This window comes from Mirounga leonina, unplaced genomic scaffold, assembly GCF_011800145.1.
Source record: "Mirounga leonina isolate KUSES-001 unplaced genomic scaffold, KU_Mleo_1.0 Mir_53, whole genome shotgun sequence".
Lineage (NCBI taxonomy): Eukaryota > Metazoa > Chordata > Mammalia > Carnivora > Phocidae > Mirounga > Mirounga leonina.
The window spans coordinates 85,658,714-85,666,585 of NW_023270807.1; the positions used below are offsets into that span (position 1 = coordinate 85,658,714).

Below are 7,872 nucleotides of genomic sequence, written 5' to 3' on the forward strand. Positions count from 1 at the left end.
GAGTTCTGATTGTGAAGGGTTTTGACTGCTACACTAAGAGGTTTGGATTCTTCTGAAATCAGTGGGGAGTCTTGGAAGGCTTTTGAGCAGGGAATAACACAACATAATTTGTGTTGTAGAAAGCTGACTTTGTGTATGATGGATTGACCAGAAAGAGGAAGCTAGAGGCAGAAGAAAATCACATGTGATCAAAACCACAAATGATTTCTTCGGGCCACAGGGACAGGTGAGGCCCCTGGGGCTTAAGGGCCGATGTACTATGAATCAACCTAAGGCAGGTATTGTGAGTGATTGTCTATGATTTCCATTTAGAGTCACAGTGATTCATCTCTTTGTGACCGCGAGTAGTTGCTCAGTCCAGATAATAAGGTTCTCAAACCTGAGACACTCTATGCTGGTGTTCAAAATACAGAGGCAGCCCAAGAATACCTTTTATTTTTCACTTATTAATAATAGAAATTGTAGCTTAAACCTAGAAACTTACAAGGAGCAGCAAATATTTCACTTTAACGATATATCGTTAGCATACATTTTAAGGAAAAAAAATGCCTATATTGAAAGTGGCTGAGACATATTGTTTACATGGTAGAGTTTATATTGGAATAGAGACCAAATCTCCCAGCTGGCAGCATCAGGGTCAGGTGTGAGGAAAGCCCTGGTGCTCTATATTTAGAGCCCAGGAAATAGGCCATTGAAGGTGGCCAGGGAAACAGGCTTTCCCTTTATGATGAAAATATTCTCCGCCTTTGCCACAAATCTCTACGGACATTTCTCTTTCATCATCATTCCAAGGAGTCCATTTGCTGGACAAAATGCTAGATGGTAAAACTGGAGGCACTGGAATTAGTTCTTTCCTTTGGAGAGGGCAAAGGAATGAGGGAAATTGAATATGTGCCCAGAAATAAGTCAATGTGAACAGCCAAAAGTTATCAGGAAGGCTGAGAATGTTAAATGGGAAATGAACAAATTTTCTCCTTCTCTTAAATGCTAAAGACAGCCTTTTGAAATCTGTGTAACTCAAACCGGTGTCACCCCTTCCTCCGTCCTCCTCTTGGAGCTTCCTTCCAACGCAAGCCCCATTTCAATCTTTACTGGAGTCCCAGCCTTCTTCACATATGCAAGTCTAGTTCCATCAAAACATTAGCAAGAAATTGTGGATTTCATTTTAAGATGAAGCAGGAGAGAATTTTATCACTGAAATATCCCCTTTAGACATTTCTACAATATCACTACCTCCTGAGCTGCCTGAGAGGTCTCCCCCTCTCCCCTTGCCTACTGCAGCTGCTCAGTTTCCTCACCCTCCACTCCTCTCCCCCCACACCCCCACACTCGGCCCCATTTCTTCAATCCTGCAGAGAAATTCTCCAAAATCACTCTGCGTTCTTACCAAGGCAAGAGGTCCCAAATTTAAAAGAAGGTAATTTTTCTCTTATTATTTATCTGTATAACCTTTGTTTTACCTATTTTTCCTTCATTTTTGTTATCAGTGAATAAAAAAACTAGATCAAACTAAGTGAGGAAGGCATTATTTTCATAGTTACATCTGCCATAAATTGTGGGACCAAGGGTAACCCAGGATTTATTTTTCACCCGTTCCTTGGTGTGTTTATTCCACATTGGTCACTGTGTTGGGTGCTGGCATCTTTGCACTCAAGAAAGTGCCTGTAAAGGACATAAGCCCAGCCCAACATCCATAGACCCCATATTCTCAAAACCGATATTTTAACTGAGTATTTCACAGGGGGTCCTTAGGTGATTCTAAGAACCCCATGGTTCTAACAACCACCATGTGAATATATTACCTTTAAAAATTGTTGAAAACATTATATATTAGAATTTTTCTCCAGGGATGAACCACTCTTTCTGCTCCCTCCCACCCCAGCCACAATTCTGACTATGTCCCAATCATGGCAAAAAGGGAGCATTTAGTCCATACCTCAACTGGCCCTAGAACTAATTTGTCAAGCCACAAGATAGAGAAGAATCTATCAAGTAGCCTTTTACTTGTGATTTGAATAATAAACTCCACCCAACTATGGAAACCAAAATGAGAATTGCAGGTAATGAAGTGGCAGGGCCAAGTACATCATTTGTAGGGCCCAGCGCAAAAGGAAAATGCAGGGCCCCTCGTTTGAGAGTAAGGAATTTCCTAAAATATAAAGCTTTTTCCTTCTTCTATGGTCACTCTCTCTCAGTTTGCCATGGTGTTTTGTTATTTGCTTTTAATGTTCTAAGTAAAGAAACATTAAAACTTTAACATGAATTTTGCCATTCATCTTTATATGCTACAGTGCCAGTTTTAAATGCAAACCTAAGATCATTCAACTCGTATGTGAAATCACTCAAGTTGCACAATTCACATTTCAGAGCCTGTATGTGCATGTGTATTTCATTCTTACTAGAGCAGCAGGGGTGCTGCACAAAACACAACTGTATCATTTGTCTATATGCATACATAGTTACCAACAGTCTTTGCCTTTGGCTTACTGATGGGTAAGGAGAGACTGAAAGGAAGAGGACTTACGGGTTGTTCGGTTTCTCTGTTCCCGTCTATGTCATTCTTTTTAGTTGAAGTGGTTGGCTAATTCAGGGAAGTAACATAAGAAAGAGAGGATGTGAGAGGGTTCTTCGGTCACTGTGTTTCTTAGGACATCGTTGTGTTTTTCTGTATTTGAAGTATGTTCTCGTTCTCAGGGAAAGCACGGCCTCTTTGAGCTGTCAGCACCCTGCTCACTCAGTTGTAGACGTGACGCATTTAGCTTATGCTCACAATGTCAACGAACTCCCACACTGCGAGTGAGTCTCTCAGAATTCTGCGCTTATGGGGAGGCAGGGAGGGGCGGACACACATACTGAGCACATCTCTACTCTTGAATGCTCAGTTGTCTCACTGGATTTCAGTTGTAAAACACAAGTTCAAAAATAAAGTTAAGACTTTCAAGATGGTGGGTGCCTGGGTGGCTCAGTCGTTAAGCATCTGCCTTCGGCTCAGGTCATGATCCCAGGGTCCTGGGATCAAGTCCCACATCGGGCTCCCTGCTCGGCGGGAAGCCTGCTTCTCCCTCTCCCACTCCCCCTGCTTGTGTTCCTGCTCTCGCTATCTCTCTGTCAAATAAATAAATAAAATCTTTAAAAAAAAAAAGACTTTCAAGATGGTGAGAACAGAACGTGACCCAGGCATGAGGCTCCTGGGTGTGCAACAGCTCACATGACCCGCCCAGGAAGCCAGTGTCAGCAGTGACCGTCCCGTTAGTCCCTCCCCCTCCAACCCCCCGGTCAGCCCTCCCTGCTACTGATACCTACTAGGCCATCTCCTCAGAACTGGCAAAGAAATCCTGCCTTCTCTTTTCTTCCTCATTTCCTTTTGTTATTTTATATTTTATTTTATTTATTTTTTCAATCTCTGTTCTTCACCCTGGAATCAGGCTCTTCTTTATACGGGTCGGCAATCTTTTAGTCCATCTCCACCTGCAAAAATGGATTGGAGTGGTTTGAGAGAAAGATCCCCACTCTAGCAGACCTTCTTCAGGAGGTGTCTTAGAAATAGCAAATCTAACACGTTGAAGGTGAAGGGTATATCATGATGTTTTTGAAGCATACGCTGTGTTTGAAATCACTGTTATAAATACAGGTAGTGAGGAGCCACAGAAGACTTAAACTAGGAAAGAAAATTTAAAAACTTAGAAATGTTTTGGGGCGCCTGGGTGGCTCAGTCGTTAAGCGACTGCCTTCGGCTCAGGTTATGATCCCAGGGTCCTGGGATCGAGCCCCACATTGGGCTCCCTGCTCCGCGGGAGGCCTGCTTCTCCCACTCCCCCTGCTTGTGTTCCCTCTCTCGCTGTCTCTCTGTCAAATAAATAAAATCTTAAAAAAAAATTGGAAATGTTTCATTTTAGAAAAATCTTTCTGGCATATAACATAGACTTAAAATGGAGGAATCTGGAATAAATCATGGGGACTAGTTAAAAGGAAGCCATTCTCACACAGCCCATTGTAAAATGACAGTTGCCCAAGACTCTAGCTTTGAATGACACTATAATTCTTTGATTTTACTGATATGTGAGGGAAAGGGGAGTCAGGAATTCATTAGTCAACAGCTTCAGGACTAAGGGGAACTTTCTCCCAACTAGAAGTGACTGATGGCAGAAAGGGGACAGAAGGCATTTGACAGAAGGCAGGTAACTCTTCCAGGAGCTTGAGAGAAGAGAATGTTTGGGCCAACGGGCTTGATTTTCACAAAGTCAGCGGGCAGCTATTGCCCTTCATGAGTTACACGAGTTTGGGGGTGGCATTGGAGCCTGTTGTATTATAAAATATTGGGGATCCCTTAGGATAGATGTTTTCCAAAGCCAGCCCTCTCTGCCCCAAAACTCCAGATTGAGTTCTTCTATGATGCTTTCATCTTTCTCCATAATGGCTCAGACTAAAGATGGGAGAAAGCAGAAAGAGAAAGCCATTCCCATTCTCTACAAAATCTGCACATACTCCCAGGTTCTTGAGAGCCTACTCCCCTGCCCAGACAACCGAATCAACTGAACATCCTATTTGCACAGAAAGGAGTCTTATTGGCTGGCAGAAGCTGTTCCATGTAACTTCTGACTTTACCTGGGTGTTTTTGGTTCGGTTTTGAATGTTCTGGTTTTTGGTTTGGGCCTATCTTCATACAGTGGTACAGGGAATGCAGGGGGATTTTCTGGGGATAGTTAACCTGTAGTCAGATGGTGAAATTGCTTCTTATTTGAATTAAAGCCACGTGTGGAAGACTTAGAAGCACGGCCGGGCTCCTGTGCATAGGGTTGGATTTTAAGAAAGTTTAGGTAGTTTGTCTTAAATAACAATGTCAGGATAAATGGAAACAAAACTGTGAATGCTTAATGTTTTCTTTTATGTCAATCTTTCTTACTGTCAGCATCCTGTAAACACTGCTAGGGAAATATCATATGCCTGCTACCTCATTTGGAAATTCCCACGTGGCAATTCCAAGTTAACATTTGGAAACAAATAAATACAAATAAATCAAGCTCTGAAAGGTAGTGTGTTTTCAAATTCTACTTTTAAAAGTGTAAATACGTCTAAGTCTCTCCTCATAAGCCGATGACCTAAAAACACTTTAGAAAGTTATATTAAAGAGGTAATGTAATTAGAAAGACCCAGAACATTCTTTCCTCCAGAGGTAGATACCTAGAAATAAAGCGAAAACATCAACAAAAGGATATTTTATTACATTATTGTCCATTCCATAGAATAAAAAATGAAATGCATGTACTTTTGTGAAGGTTTTTCCAAACTGTGCCCCTAAAGATATGTCAACTCCAGATTGATATTAGAGATTGGATAGTACTTACAATTGTTCCAGAGTCAATTCTACTCAAATATTTCAAAAAGTCTTTTCAAAATTGCTTTACAAAGGTAATTTTATGGTATGATTTTGACTATACTATATTTAAATCATTATATATTTTTTACGTACATGTACTGTTATTTGGAAAGCCATGTAACTACCAAATCAAAGTAGAGTAGATGGAGCTTGGGACACTATACTCTGCTGATTATCTTTGTACTTCCTTTGTCAGGCATTTTTGAAAATGTCTTATTGTTTCACATCACCAGCATGGCCCCTAGCAAAGATCCTTATAAATCTTTAAAGACTGCGAAGCTGAGGCATTTGCTGACCCCGTCTCTATAAGAATCATGAGGTCTGATTGACAAGAAAAACTACCTCTCTCTCTCTCTCTCTCTCCCTCCTGGCTCTCCGCTCTTGCTCTCATTTTCTCTCTCTCTGTCTTTAATGAAGCAGCTGCCCTTCTAAACTTGATCCCATATGGTCCTGTTTGAGGAAAGAGGGGGAAAAAATTAAAATCAGTTCTCACTAATTAGAGGAAAATTGTATGTAAATAATTGAAAGGTCTTTTCATTCTTATGGCTGACATTTCTACCAAGGCCTTAATTGACTGTCGGGCCTAAAGGGTTACATGCTTTTTTTAAGTAACTTGTGCTCCTGGCCAAGTACTCGCTGGGACATGCTGAGAGTAGTTTGAGATCACCCGCAGCTCTTGCTATTTTAGTCCGTGTCCCTGCTGGAAGTTGCAATTAATTCGGATAATACTAAAAAATCATAATTATGACAGTTCTGGTATTTTATAAGAATAACTTACATTCAGTCTTGCCAAGAAAGTCATGGAATGTTTAGCAGAAGGGCAAAAAAATCTATACAGTGACAACGAGTATCTCATATAGAAGCAGACCACTGAAGCCTTGATAGGGCTTAGCTTGTCCTTGTAAGTAATTTGTGGAATATTCTGTGCTTGCTAATTAACCGTTCTGCGTTTAAATTGTATTTTCTATCAGTAATTATGTGTGTTGCATTTGTTTTTGTTTTTAATTCTAAGAGTTCATTCATGGGCAATATTTAAAGCCAATGCCAATTTTAAATCATTCTTGTACATAGAAATGCTATATGTGTGCCCAAAGAGCACAGTGTTTCATTTTTTTCCTTGACGAATACTATGATTAAAACACCTCCCAAACCTAGTATCATTGTTAGGTCTCTCTTTCTCTCTCTCTTGCTCCTGATTTCTTCTTCTTTTAATTCAGTTTTACTTGTAACAGCTAAATTTCCTAATAGGTTTTCTTATTCTTCAAACTAGAAAAAGAAAAAGAATATATAAAGAAAAGGTTTGAGGAATTAATAGTGAATGTCTAAGATGCTGAAGTATGATTTTTTTCTGATTTGTTGGGTGATTCAAATTAGGGGCATTGAACAAATATTTTTCATGTATAAAAAATGATCTTCAGAGTGCTGATATATTTTTTACAAGATCACCCTGAAAATTACTCAAGAATTATACTCTTAGTATGTGTCCCTGTTGGGTGGATAATAGGTCTTGTAACAAATTATTTTTTAGAAGAATATTTATTTGGAGTCATTATGGTTATAGGTGCATGATTAAAGGAGGTGGAATGTAATTTATAGACAGAAGTTCTTTATTTAATATTGACTGTTGTCTGTACTAGCGGTTTGATTTTTGATAAATTATTTTCTTTAAACTTCAGGTTCATCTATAAAATGAGGATAAGAAAAATTATAACCTGGTCTACAGAGTTGTAACGAGGACCAAAGAAGCATGAGAATATTAAAGTGTTCATTTACAGTTTGTATAAACAATTAGTTAAGAATGAGCATTCTAGTCCATGAATGTTTCTTGCTTAATAGTGTTAAGGGGTGAAATGACTAAGTAAAGGCAAAAAGGCATAAGCTAATGCATTTTTTGTCTTTACTGATTTTTCATTGTTAATATTTTATATTTATTTTAGAAAAGTTGATAAGTAGGAATCCTACTTTATTATGACTTTAATAACTACGCAGCAGTTGTAAAGAGGTAAGGAGTGCTGAATTTAAGGACCGTGCTGTTTTTACCTACTGCTAACTCGGTAGAGTCAGAGAGCAGTCCTCATACTGCCCTATAGGAACTCTGGTGGTCCGTCTATAAAATGGAGCAGTAAGTGTGGAAAATCTAATCACCCACATATGACTGCTCCTGGCTCTCCTGAACCACAGATGGGCACACCTCTTCTGAGGGGTCAGGACACGTCTGCAATGAGCACTGGCAGGGGCATGGGGTTTCCTGTGTCCTGTTCTCCTCCTTGGTCCCTGATGGTTTTTCTGTTTTCTGTTTTTTTCTCATTGGAGATTCTTTTTTTTTTTTGACCTTTGGGAGAAATTGTTTATTGCTTCTTGTTCCATGAATTTTTTTTTTTTTATGGTGACTAGTTTTGTGCTCCTAGGAAGTTAAAAAAAGAAAGGAAATTGGAAAGGAAAGGAAAAGAAAGGAAAGGAAAGGAAAGGAAAGGAAAGGAAAGGAAAGGAAAGGA

The 7,872-nt window shown here is 39.6% G+C and overlaps 1 long non-coding RNA gene across 1 annotated transcript in view; it reads right to left on the reverse strand.

Moving 5' to 3' along the window:
* Positions 1 to 3,310: 3,310 nt before the first annotated feature.
* Positions 3,311 to 7,872, reverse strand: part of LOC118000800 — a 36,741-nt gene continuing 32,179 nt past the window's right edge. Inside the window, exon 3 of the long non-coding RNA XR_004676559.1 lies at positions 3,311 to 3,468. This is a non-coding gene — a long non-coding RNA (uncharacterized LOC118000800). The remainder of the gene's footprint in view (positions 3,469 to 7,872) is intronic.